At 30.9% G+C, this 14554-nt stretch overlaps 1 protein-coding gene across 2 annotated transcripts in view; it reads left to right on the forward strand.

Annotated features, from left to right (window-relative positions):
• Positions 1-14554, forward strand: part of LOC115446331 (sodium-independent sulfate anion transporter-like) — a 53893-nt gene that overhangs the window by 2559 nt on the left and 36780 nt on the right. The window contains exon 1 of one of the 2 annotated variants that reach the window (XM_030172942.2): positions 6762-7033. The exons of the other annotated variant lie outside the window; for it this stretch is intronic. The gene's annotated coding sequence lies outside the window, so the exon portion shown is untranslated. Of the gene's footprint in view, positions 1-6761; positions 7034-14554 lie in introns of those variants that run through there. 2 annotated transcript variants of the gene reach the window in all.

The raw sequence follows: 14554 nt of genomic DNA on the forward strand, positions 1-14554 counted from the left end.
TTGGACCAGTTATCGCCTTCAACGTTACGTAACTATAGCCTAATAAATAATAAATATTAGAGGTCGTCCATTGTGAATTCTCGAAGCGTTTCAGATGACCCTTTCCCCTAGGATTGTCCTCGACGTGGACCATTTATTAACGTCAGTCGCTGTAACGTCTCGATACTGATTCGTATCACTTCGTACATTTACGCGTGTACGATATTTAATGATTTATTACAATAACCTATGTTATTGTAAATCGTGAATAACATAATAATGTCTATCGCAATTTAAAATTAACTATATATTTTGATTAACTTATCAGCAGTTACATACTGGTGGTAGGTCTCTCATATGTGAGAGTCCGCTTGGGTAGGTACCACCGCAATGTCTATCACTGCCGTCAAGCAGGAGTGTGTAGTCACTGTTATGTTCCGGTTAGAAGGACATTGTAGCCAGTGTAACTACTGGACATAATAAGACTTAACATCTCATGTCTCAGGATGGCGAGGCCAGTGGCACATCAAACAATACTTTATAATTCAAGATGTTGGATAGTGTTTCTACTGTTTATGGGCGGTCGAATCGCTTACCATCAGGCAAACGGCAAGCTCGTCTAGTCATTCAAAGAAACATAAAAAAATGGTACTATGTTTAAAATCACTATAAATTAATTTTGTTTAATCTAAAATATGGAAATAACACTGGAATATTAAAAGAAAGATTGTAGTAAACTATAAATTGAAATTCAATTAAAAGAAAGTACGTTTAGTGCCGGGACCAACTATAAAGTGGTTGCAAAATGTTGCGGCATCTTAATTCGTACTATGAATACGATTCTAAACTTTTGCTAACTCTAAATAGGTACCAATTAAGATAGGTACGGTTCAGATATTATCTCGAACTGAAATTAACACAAAAAGAAATGTCGTTTATTTAATTGTTTTATGGTAAAAACCACAAGAGAAGATGGTGAGTTCCCGAGAAAACCTACATACCTTATACAGAAGCATAGAGGCTCGCGCCTAGTAGTATGTCTATTACACAATATTGGGCTTGTATTAGTATTAAAAATCACGAGGTAAGTAAAATATTACATAAAGACGGTGATATGTTGTTTTGCGTTAATCTTTAATGGAAACATTTGCCGCGGTCCAGCGGCTGACCTAGTATCGTTTAGTGGTTCTCGTGTAGGTAGCTCGGTTGACAGGCAATATCCGGATGATCCATTGTTCACCTCATTGCGGATTCCGAACGGCTATGCGCTCTAACCTCTCTTTCATTCAGCCCTTGCTCCACCACGGGGGAAATAAGGAAAACTGCAAATAAAAGCAAACTACGTTGCAGATTAAAAGACGCACGGAATGTTTATAACAAAGCATCGTACTGAATTTGCAGTACCTATAATAGACAAATTTGAAATTTTGTAAATTAACATAAACAGTTGAAATAAGGTAAAATTTGGCTCATAGAGAGCAATTCTTGGATTAAGATATTATCGGGCTGTTTGCAGACCGAAAACTAACCCTAAGTTAGTTAAACTTAATGTGAATAGCTAAAATATGTTTCATAATTGTGTAGACCGCAATCAATGTAAATTAAACTATATTTTATATGCATTTTTCTCAGCCATACGAGCTAAACTAAACTAGCTTAGCTTATTTTTTGGTATGCAACCGGCATTATAGGTACTATTTTTATTCTCGAAAAGTGCACAATGAATTGCGCGAATTTTATATCTTGAAAGCACTATCTAAATGAATCACGAGCGAAAAGGTCGAGTAAATGTATGATTTTACTTCCAAATATATTAATAACTATATCCCGAAATATTTTTCATGGAGGATCCTCGCTCGAATCATCACGGGGAACTACGTATTTGTTTACGTTACAAACTGTGACTATCCATCAAATTTTGTTACAATAAAAAAAAAAAACTAATATTGTAGGTATGATGTTAGCACGTGTCTATAAATAAACACACAATTACGAGGATAATAGATTCACGCGATGGTATAATAATTTTTACGTCAAGTTGCGTTTTTTGTCAGACGTGTTGGGGATTTTCCCTTGGGTACTCGCTATGTGCACAGACTGTCTACATATCGCCTTATTGCGTCATTGATGTCCGTTTCGTAGATTTTAATTTATTAGATACCAAACACTCAGAGGTAATTCAATAAATGGGAAATTATTGGGAAAAGTAATCGCAAAAGTTCTATTAAAGGTTACATGATGTAATTTGTAATTGGATTAATAGTTACATTTTTGTAATCTTAATTAAGTGCTTTTTTGATGATGATTACTTTTGTTTTAACTAAAACAAAAACTAAAATAAAACAAAAGAAATTTAGACAATACAAATTTTTATTTTAGTACTTACGTATATAATAAGATAAGATTTCCAACAATACAATGCGTACTTTTAATTTAAATCAGATCTTAGGAAAGCTCTTAAAATCTTATTTTGCGCAATTTACTTTTAAGTACTTTAAATTAAATTTTAGGACAAATCTCTTTTAAAAAAAATTGTCAAACAATTTATAACCTGACTGATTATAAAGGTAAGGCAAATAGACAATTTTATACCTACGAATGTCATTTTTAATTCGTTTGTGTTGTACTTTATACAAATAAATTTTATTTTATGAGGATGACAAATACACTTCACTACGCGGTTAGAGCTGCGCTCTACACGAGCTAGACACTTCGAAATTGGGAGTGTTGTTGGTACAGTTAATGGTCAGTCTTGGCGAGCTCAGGTGAGGGTATCGTTGGTTGAGGAGACACATTCAGTAATAAAAAAAAGAGATCTGTGAGAGCACCGTGTCTAATCTCTATTTCATGCTGTAGATTAGTTTCTATATAGCCATAATTAAATATTCATTTAATTAAAAAACGACATAATTCAAAGATATAATTGAGCGCAAACCTTAAGTACTAAGAATAAGTGTTCTTTAAACGCGTCAATTAAAATGTGCTAGGAAAATTTAATTTTCATTATCGTAATTAAGAAGTCGTGGCAATACACACCAGATTTGTGTGAATTATAAGAACTGTTGCGTAATTATAAAATGGTTTAATATTATTTTCTACTATAAAAATGAATAAAACAGTAATCAAATTTCTTACTCCTTGACTTACTTACTTGCCTTCAGTGGTTATCCACTAACCAGTGCATGTAGCTAACGTTCCACATGATAATATGATACAACGCGCACGGAGTCTCACAAAAGACGTGCTTCCTGCCAATTATACTTGATATAATATTGCTACAATTTGGCGACTGTATCCTTTAGTTTCTGTTCACCATATACACGAGGATACAATAAATTGACTTTTTAAAAAAATAATGATGTTAAATCAGCGATTAAGTAACTTTCTATTAGGAAGTTTCTTATCCATACAAAAAAATCGCAGATTTTGCATGGCTATACATAAACTATTTTTACAAATAATTAACTGGGTGACATGACTTGGTTATAAGTAATAATTAAAAGTAAAAGAAATGTCGGAATTATTTTCTGTTTGATGACAGAATTAATTTTATAACGCGTTTTGGTGTTCGTGTGCACCTTCTGTTCTTTAAGCAGACATGGGTTAGGTGTTTTGATCGCCTTATGTACTTCTACTGGATTACCTTACGTAGTCCTGGTAGGCGACGGTTTGGCTGTGCCTCTGGCATTCCTTTAGTCCATGGGAGGCTTATGATGCTTATTACTAGGCAGGCCGCATGGTCGTTTGTCTACTAACGCAAAAAAAATGTAGGTCCTTCAATAGCCTTAAATACTTTATTTGCTTTATGTATTTCTGTCGTCTTATATACATCTGGCGCATCACACTGCGATTTTACCTAATACCAACGGGAAGTGGCAGCTTGAGAGTAAGTGAGATTATCAGAGGTCCGAGAAAGTCCTTTCCTCTTTTCAATCCTCATTCGGTTTTCTTAAGTATCGGCATCGCACCTAAAAATCCCTTAATGGAGGGGAGAGACGGTGCTTATAACTGAGTATTATGTTGCATTATGTTCATGGTGGCGATCACTTACTGTAATGCGTTCATCTGATGATAAGGCTCTATGCATATTTATACACCTTTTGTTAAATTAATGATTTGCCATTAATTAATCCTATGATAAACCTTCGACTCTAGAATTATTTGTATTCAAACATAACGCAGGAACGAACAGTACGAGAATCGCTATGTCCAATATTATTAAAAATATTAGTAGTACGCTTCAGCGAGTTACCACTATGGCATTTGTGCTATAGCAATATTAGTTTGAACTGCTTTAGTTATTATTCTGAGGGTTTTAATTGCTTTTGTACTGTGACCACGTTCACATTTGTAAGCAGGGTATCGTGGATTGTAAAGATGTAATGAAGTGATAGCTCCATCCGTTGTGTGAAAGTGTTTAATGGCGAATCTCTATATTTATATAGAACATTTAAAAAACCATTTTGGTTTCTCTTGCATTTCGTTATTCAATGCATCGTGTTGTATTGTTTAAAATAAACAAATATTGATGGAATATTGTAATTACATAATTACATACTGAGTTATTTAAATTACTAATGTAAACGTGTAGTGAATATTTAATTTATTTTTTTCACAAACGATACGTGATACAGTGGATGGATTGCTTAATTAATTTTTCCTTTTTTCTTCTAATTAATATTCCTTAATCCGTAATTTAAGGATACAGAGATAAATTCAAAGGGAACAGCCCACATCTAAATAAATTAATTGGCAGATCCACACCATTATTATTTCAATAATCATAAAATTTTCTCTGATATCTTCAAAAGTATGTGTGGGTAATTTATAATTTATATAGCTTGGTATGTCTCTGGCGAGTCTTTTCATTTTGTTCTGCGGTCCAAAAAGTAGTATTGAGTGAGGCAATAACTAATGCAAAATTTAAATATATACTTAAGTAATAAATAATAATAATAATATCCTTGTATTATATTTGTCCCACTAATGAACATGGGCCTCTTCTACTACTTAGCGGAACTAGGTCTTAGTCCACCACGCTGGCCTGGTGTGGATTGTTAGACTTCACACACCCTCAAAATTCATATAAAGATTTTTTTAGGTATGCAGGTTTCCTCGCGATGTTTTTCTTCACCGTTGAAACAAGCAATAATTCACAAAGAATACACACATCATTTTAGAAAAGTCAGAGGTGTGTGCCCATGGGTGTTGAACCTACAGACATTCGTCTTGGCAGTCCTTTCATAACCAACTAGGCTATCACCGCTTATATATTTAAAGATATGCTAGTTATCTGATATCTCAAATACAAAGAATTTGTCTTATACATCACTAAAACAAAAACAATTTTGTCACTGTTTATTTCACGACGGCTGAATGAATCTAACGATTGAATGAATTCTGACACAACTTTTATTTGAAAGTAATGGTTTTTAGTACCTAATTTCCTTTAATCTCTGTAAATAGAAGTGTTCTTGAGTGTAATCTTGACATCTCTATAAAATACACTGCAATACGCCACAAAATAGGCACTGGCGTGGGCGAAACCGACGGCAAAGCAATATATATGTATATATATGCATATACACATCAGTAATAAGAAAACATTCAATATCTTAAGTAATTAGTACTTCTTTTATTACATTCTAATATAGATATTTCGTGGAATTATGTCGTAGATTTACGGTCCGATAAATATTTATTTAAGCATAATATAGCATCACTGACCTTCGCAAAATCCCAGGGCGTTATTTAGTGAAACATATCCTGTTTAATGCTAATCTAGATTCCATGTGTTTATATAGATCTTATTTGGATGTTAAACATTGAATACCTATTTGGTATTAAATAATTCTTTCGAAATGACTACTGTGAGGTTTTAATAAAATATTTGTATTCATTGGTCACGGACCTATGTTGGGCATTGCACATTAAAAAGAAATATATAAGTACCTAATATTGTTACATGAGGTAAATTATAGGAATCGTTAATTCATTTATCGTTTTCTCTCTATAAATAGACTATTAGTAATTGAAGTACTTTGAACAACTTTTTGTACAAACTCCGTCTAACAAAAAAACGCGACAATGATTACAAAAGTGATTTGACCGCGAAATAAATGAATTGCAACACATAAGAAACGTGAAATGATTGAAAAACTCGTACCTTGATCGATTACTGTTTAATTTATTAAGCAAATGGAATAAACTGACGGAAAAACATATAATATTGCAGCGAAAAATATGATGTGAATTAAATATCTACACATTGTTAGAATGTAAACAAAATTATTGTTACAATGTTGAATATGCTCTATCGTCATAATAAATTAAGTATGTAGGAATATAATTAAATTAATGTAATTTTTTGCCACTTAACATGTAAGGGATTGTGCATGACAGCCTACTTGGGAACGGAACCTACTGCCAAAATGTTGGTCCGCAGGATGAAAATCCCAGGCACACACCTCTGACTTTCCGAAGGTATATGTGTATTGTTTATGAATTATTATCGTTCAGTTTAACGATAAATGAAAACATCGTGAGGAAACCTACGTACTTACTTAAGAATTCTTACTGTAAGGTTATCATTTCGAAGGTATGTGAATTCTGCCAATCCAGACTAAGCTATACCAACCTGAACCAAATGCAACGTAATAATTACTACATTTCAAAGTTGTTAAGTCAATATAATATTATGTTTTTAAATGAAGTATGGAATCTGTCACATCTGTAAATAAAATCATGAAGCGTAACAGGGAAATACAGATTGCGCGATTATTGTGGTCTGCTAGGCAGTTTGCGTTAAGTCGTCGCCCAATGTGCAAGTTAAAAAGTTGAGAGCGCATGCGCGGCGGAAACAGAAACGCGGGAAAATATTCTGACGCAAACATTTGGCGGAATGTTTTGCGATAATGTGATTTTATGATACATTCGATTAAAATGTTTATGTTGAGTGCGGATTTATAGCCCTGGACTGTAAACTGACGCATCGCATTGTGATGTTAAATTAAATTGGAAATTTTATTTTTCACGCAAAGCAAATTTTATTTATGTAAGTTAATTCAGTGGATCTTTTGTGATATTTATTTATAAGTTATTTATTTTGGTATCTATTTTAACTACGTTGTTCTTTATATATATAGTATTATAAATAATGTTAGAATATTGGTATTGCTTCTTGCTTGTGGGTCTCATTGTTTACATTACTTACCTTAGCCTGTAAAAGTTAGGTGTATGCTGTAATATTAAGTAGGTATTTCAATCTGCTTTTCTAAACACAAATCATATTCCATCGTTTTATTTATAATACGTAACAATGTTTATAATAGATGTAGTGGCCTGTATTTTTACGTGCCTACATTAGATATTAGGGACTTAAATTATTCAATTCATTGAAATCTGTTGCTACGGTGACGTAGTCTATTGTGTTTAATGAAAAGGATGTGAACTCTGAGACGACATCAGTACATACAGTTATTTTAAACGTACCGAGTGTTGTGTGTTTCGTTTCTACCAAAATGTCTTTAACATAAAAATAATTTTAAAGTGGCGATCGAAGGCTTTTAGAAATAAAAGAATTGCTTTATTTCTTATTGTTAATAATATTTAAATATACATTATTTTTCGGCAAGCACATTAGTCGACTATCTTGACCAATAGTAAAATTTTGGAATAAGTTAAATACTTAACCCACCCGATGTAATAAGCAATTTGTCAACGTAAAACATCATTAGTAAATGAATGCAGTATCTACATATTATGTACTCTGTTTTCAAGTGATGCTTACATAATATAAATTTTATATATTCTTCATGTATACCTGCGTCGGCGGCGTAGTTGTATTACTGTGCGACCACCGTGCTGAGGTTTCGGATTCTATTTCCGAGTCGGTTAAAGTTATGTTGGGGTTTCTCTTCAGTGTCAGCTCATAGTCTATAATAAAATTGTGCCCGATAAATGATAATCATCTCGTAACCTACTACATGGGCCTGACAAATCTGTCGAAATATGGGTTTTATGACACTTCTGCCTACCCTTAAAAAATGAAAAAGGCGTGATGCTATGTCATGTTATACAGTATGTCATAACGATTATACTTATTCATTATTATTTTCAAATCTTTAAAAGTACTTTGCACATTACTACAAAAACATGTCTAGATTTTGGCTAGTGGCCTAATAAAGAGCAAACAGGCTTATAATAGGTATACATTACATTTACGGACAATTTTAAATGTTTTTTTTTTCACGTTATTGTTTGTCAGTTACTTTAAACATAGTTATTAAATACGGAAATGAAATTTGTTTCAACAAAAGAATATTATGATTATTGTTTTAGTAGATAATTATTTAAATATTACAATATCTATTGCATTGCATTGTTATCAGTGATAATTTCAATCTCATTGCACATTTTTTAAAAGCAATGCATAGTCAGAATAGTAGTTACTGCTTTAAATATATTATTTATTCATTTAAAGTAGACAAATAAAACAATTGCTAGTGATTGAGTGTTACCTTATAATACCTATTTTAAGTAATAATATATTATTATTTAATAGATATATACACCTAATTGTAGAGTCATCATACAAAATAACTAATCATTTTTTTGTTTTACAATTGCAAACAACGAAAAATTCTTCAATATAAAGTTAATACATTGCTTTGCCCAAAATACCAGATCGGTCATATTTCCAAACGCAAAAAACTAAATGTAATATTTAATTAAGTTACATATGAAACAATGGTTTGAATTAAAATAAACGTCGACGTCACAAACTGGTGGTTTCTCATATATTAGGGTCCTTCTGGGTAGGTACCACCGCATTAGTTTTTAAACTAAATTACTGAAGCTATTTTGAAAAAACATCTATGGAAACAATCTGGAGGTATATTCTTTCGTTTGAAAAAATAATTTTCCAAATCGGTTCAGAAATTACCGAGTTCATATGTAACAAACATTAATAAAAAAATACACATCGAATTGATAACCTTCTGCTTTTTTGAAGTCGCTTAAAATGTTTAAGTGTTTTACAGATAACAAAAACATAAGCAAAATAGTCCATTTTTAAAGCAGAGTAGTCCATTTTTGTATCATTATTTCTCACAAGTAAGAAATGATAAAATTTATTTAAAAAATGTGTTGGATTTTTATTTTTTTATATCGGGGCATCTCATCCTTTAAAAAAGAAACAATTTCATTTGGGAAGATGAAAACCTTGTAAACTAGTGTAATTTATGCTGGATATTTTATTAACAGTGTCAGTGCGTAACAAATCAACTTTGAATACAATCATAATATCATCAACCTTATAATAACAATCTATCAAGTAATGAAATCAACAATAGGTACTTGTTTAATCTTAACCTGGATATAAGATTATTTTCTTACTAAGTTTCAATTTAGTTTAATTTTATTCATAGGATTAATTAATATTGATTATGGATATCAAATTATACAACTAAATTGGATTTTTAAACCGCGTCGACGGTTATATAATAAATAATCTAATTAATCACAAAACTAGAGTCCAACAGATCAGCAAATCTTTTAAGGGGTACTGTATACACTTTTATAACAAAATTTCCACTGAGATCAAGTCCTTAAATATGGGTAAATTCCAACCAATTATTAAGCGAAATTTGTCTGCTATAGCTTATTACAAGATCTTAGAGTATATAGAGGAAAACAATGCTTGTGATTATGTATTTTCGTGTAATTTTTGTATTTTATTTTTCATAATATATTATTATGATTGATACATTTTCGAATGACCAACACCTTAGTCCGCCACGTGACCACGAAAGTTGCAGTCTCCGAAACGTCAGGAGAAAATTATGATATAAATACCGCGATAGCATCCGCAAAATAGTTTTATTTAAATATCTAATATTCGTAAACATAAGTAAACATTATAATAAAAAAAACGCATTAAATTAATTGTTTAATTTTACTGCCGACGTTTCAAAGTCATCATGTAGCCTTCACGGTCACGGGGAACATTGAAATAAAATTATTTTACGATTTTTTCCGTCAAACATTCTCGAAAACATAAGAAATCAATCTACTTTCGCATCCGTATTATAAACGTAAGTAGTATTGTTCTGCATTTTGTGGTAGAGCACCTGTAAAAAGTTCTAAATCCCCTACGCCAGTGGTTCTCAAACTTTTTAAATGACGGAACCCTTTTGGGAAGCAAAATACTTGATGGAACCCTACAATAAAACAACTGTTTTTATAAGTGTATTTTTTATTAATCAGCATAATAAAAGTACAATGTCACAGTTACTAATTATTATTGAGAGAGGTGTTTTGATTTTTTTTTTCTAAATTCTTGCGGAACCCCGACAGAGGTATCACGGAACCCTAGGGTTCCGCGGAACACACTTAGAGTATAGCTGCCCTACGCCAATAAAAAATCCGCAAACTAATATGTATAACAGATAATTATCGATGAAGCCCTTTTCAGACATGATCTAACATGCGTCGTAAAATAGTGTATAAAAATTTAAGAATGAAAAATCAGTCGCGTAAATCCCATATGTACACCATACCATAGTTAGCAGAGGCCCTGAAGCATTACGATCGGATGTCTAATCCATCTTAGGTGCCCGGAATCGTATATTCTCTTTATGAACCGCTGCATCTTATCATTTATTCTAACACAAAGTTTTTAACGTACTTGAATCTAAATCTAAATTTTTAAATAGGTAAAATGTTTAGGTCGTTTATAGTACATTTTATATCAATATTTACATTGTACATGTAAAAAACACATTTATACAAGACCAATTTTAGTTTGGCTTTTAGTAGCGAGGTTTTAATTTTGGAGTACAGCTAGGTTATGTTAAAAATTCGTATTAATGGTAAGTACATTTTATCAGTGTTAATATTGGCGATGCTCAGATGTTATGTACATTGTACTTACGCGATTGTAGTGTAGGGTTATATTGTTGTCAGTTTCTCGATTTTAAGTTCTATTCAATATTTTTGCAACAAACATTGAAGGATAAAAGTGTACTGTAATTAATTTTTCGTTTCAAAATTACAATTCTTAAGTTATAATTTCTGTCTTTAATATTAAAAAAAAATGTGAACGGCTGAAAATCGTGAGTTGTGGGTTTAATGTTCATTTTCAGCAGTGGAAATTATTGCGAAGGCGTATCCTAACGTCGGGATAAATGAAATAAATTCAACGCGAAAAAAACGAAAAGTAGTTTTATTTGAATAAAATATTGCATTTTTAATAAATTACAATTCAAAAATGAAAAAATAATTTAGTATGGACATTAAATCTATCAACAATGAGGAAGTGAGAATCATTTTTTTGCAATTGGTATAATTGATTTGGCCTTACGTAGTAACTAAGTATTTATTTATAACGCAAACTTATCTTCCTTTTTCATTTATATGTGAATCATGATAATATGATATTAGTACTGTTACACTATCCCAAATCAAAGGCATATGTTGTGATTTTTAACTTTACTGTTACTCATACGTGCTTTATTATTCGAAACAATTCTTCGTCAACCTGACTGCGAGCATAAGGTTATACTTTAATATGCATTAACGTACTATCTTAAATAACTGGTATCGGTATTGTTAATTGTTTATGTAGCTCAGAATAATGTCATGTTCCAAGAAAGATAAATGTCCCCTACATTTTTATATATAAGTAATATGTTGCTGAACGCAAACGTGGGAGACTATTTAATAAGAACTACATTAATATTATTTCTAAAGTTTCTAATTTATTGAGTGCTGTTGTTATCGGCACTACCCATTTGAAAGACTTACCAAGAATGAACAGTGAATTTGCTACTATACACTATATATTTTTACGGGATAAACAGTAGCTAATATGTTAAGCCAATATATGGCCTATCTGTGTGCGGTGTGCTAAATTGTATACTAATCCCTTTTGCTGTTTCCGTGTTTACTTCTAACAAACGTCTTACATCTAGAAATTTAAAATTTTCGCATTTATAATGTTCGTATTATAATATTCATTATTTTATAATACTCGGATACAAAGAGCTACTTCCATTTAGCAGACGAACGGATGTCGTATGTTATATGTAATTACGTTATTATCCACAACAATTAAATATGAACCGCTTATTCCTTCGTATCAGTTGTTTTAAAGAGCCCATTAATACAACTAGTACAAAGGATTTCAATAAGGCCCAAGGATTGCAACTACTACACTATAAGTGGATTTGAATCCTTGATGGGTTATTTTCAGTGGCTAAAACTTCTAATCTCACCACTTGAATGCTAAGCACACAATCCTCGTTGTTGCTAAATGGCAACCCATTAAATCAAACTAAGGTGTTTTCCAATAATTTGGACAGCGTGCTACGTGTTTTATGAATTACCTAAGTTTGCTCTAAACAAGATAAATGTGCAGTTTAGTGAATGGAGTTTAAATCCACGTGATTATAACTACTGTTTACGCTCTCAGAAAATTTTGTTTCATGGGTGCATGATAATTGCTTACAGAGAAAATTTCTATTGTGAAAAAAAAATACAGTCAACAAGGGAGTAAAATTTATAAAAACGAAATACATAAATATTTTGCCCCATAACCATAATCTAAAATGAATTATAAAGAGTAAAAATATAACGAGGTTCAGAAAAAATACTTTGATAAATAAAGGAAATGGGTATTTGGTCATATTTTATCTTTCCGAGAAAGAAAAAATGTATTGAAATAGTAGGTACTATTTCAATACATTTTTAAAACAATGCTTCTGGGTAATACAATAGAAAGAATTAAAATCTAGTGAAAAATAATATTATATTTTTGTATTAATTTTCAGGAAAGGACTAGATTTCCCTTTTCAACCTTTTTGGATAAAATGCAGCTTTCGCAATAACAATATGTTACTGAGTTTCCTAATTCAAAAACGATGTCAGTTAAACTTATTTAAATTATTATATTCTAAGTAATTAACAGTAAAGTGTGTGTATAAATAACGTGTTTATTGATTAGTATTTTGTTTAATCACAATTGTTTAACATAATTACACACTTTAAAACATTTGAATAAATATTAGTTCTGTCAGAATAAAAAAATTAACATTTTACAATGACACATTATTTTTTGTTGTAATCATGTATGGTGTAACAAAAGGTGCAAGTGGGTCATTCAATCGAAAGTGATTAAAACTTAAAAACGTTTAAATATATATATAATCATGTAGTAAAGTAATGTGAGCGAAGAAAATCTGGTAGCTAATAAGTTCTACCATACATGTTTCTTTTATTTTTTGTGTTGTAGTGCAAAAACATACTACATTTTTATACGATCTGTTAATATTACATTTTATAATATGAAGTGATATATTGCAGTTTAATCAAAGGTTTTCCTTGATATTTTGCATGAAATAATTATAGGAAGATTTTAAAATTAGGTGAGTCTTTAAGGGTTCCGTTACCTTATGAAGGGTTTGATTACTTTTATTTATTTGTATTACATAGTTATCATATAATATTACCTACATATAACAAAAAAATATATATTTGTTTTCTACATACGTACATCATTTTGAAGCTATATAGATGTTAAAAAACATTTAATTAATGTAAATTATAATTAAATACTATGTACACTAGATATGTATACAGATTGCATACATATCTAATGCACATAGTAATATTAACATATTATATGAATGGCTTGCATTTGTGTTTTTGTTAGTCTCTGTTACAAAAGAACTCCAAAACAGAACATATGTTAAATACTTCGTGATGACGTGAATTATAATTAATATGATTTTTAGGTGTTCTAAACGTGATCTTTTTGTATGTAAAACATTGCAAAGACACGATGCATACAAATGAGTATTATTGTCTATTCTGGACAAAAACGAAACGTTGCAAATTGCTTGTTTAACATAGTAAATCTTAATTTCAATATTATTTGCTTATACAAAGAAGTTTTATACCTACTTTAAGATTCAAAAACTACATGTGAAGCGTACAGATGCTATAGTCTGGAGTGCTAATTGATTTCGTTTTGTTTCATAACGTTCTTATAAAACAGAGCAATCTACATAATATAATACCTACGTAGATTTCTTATGAGTTATTAAATATGTTGTAACGCTGCATTGAAAATAATGAAAAGGTTTATCTCTCTATGGAAATTCTATGGCAAACGTTAAGGTTACGTGCATTTTATTTGCAGAAAATATTTTATGAAATAATTTTGTTAAGGTCAAGGAAACCTGAGTAAATAAATGTATGAGCAAAGTAATAACGGTAATTTGTTGGTACAGAGTTACATTTTTTGTTTACGTCTGATATAGTATTTAAGTTAATGTTATTCGTCATTTAACAATACAGTCACAATTATTTTTAAACGAATTTACTCAGAATTAAAATAAAAAGGTGGATATTTGAAATAAAGTGCCAGTTAGTACAACAGTTCTAAAAAAATAATAATTGAAATAATTTTAAAATAATTTGCACTTGTCCAATTTCGATTATTCAAACAAGTTTGTTATAACTTATACGAGAGCACGATAGCTGGCGAGAGTTGGTAAACATTTCGACGTTACCA

This window comes from Manduca sexta, chromosome 12, assembly GCF_014839805.1.
Source record: "Manduca sexta isolate Smith_Timp_Sample1 chromosome 12, JHU_Msex_v1.0, whole genome shotgun sequence".
Lineage (NCBI taxonomy): Eukaryota > Metazoa > Arthropoda > Insecta > Lepidoptera > Sphingidae > Manduca > Manduca sexta.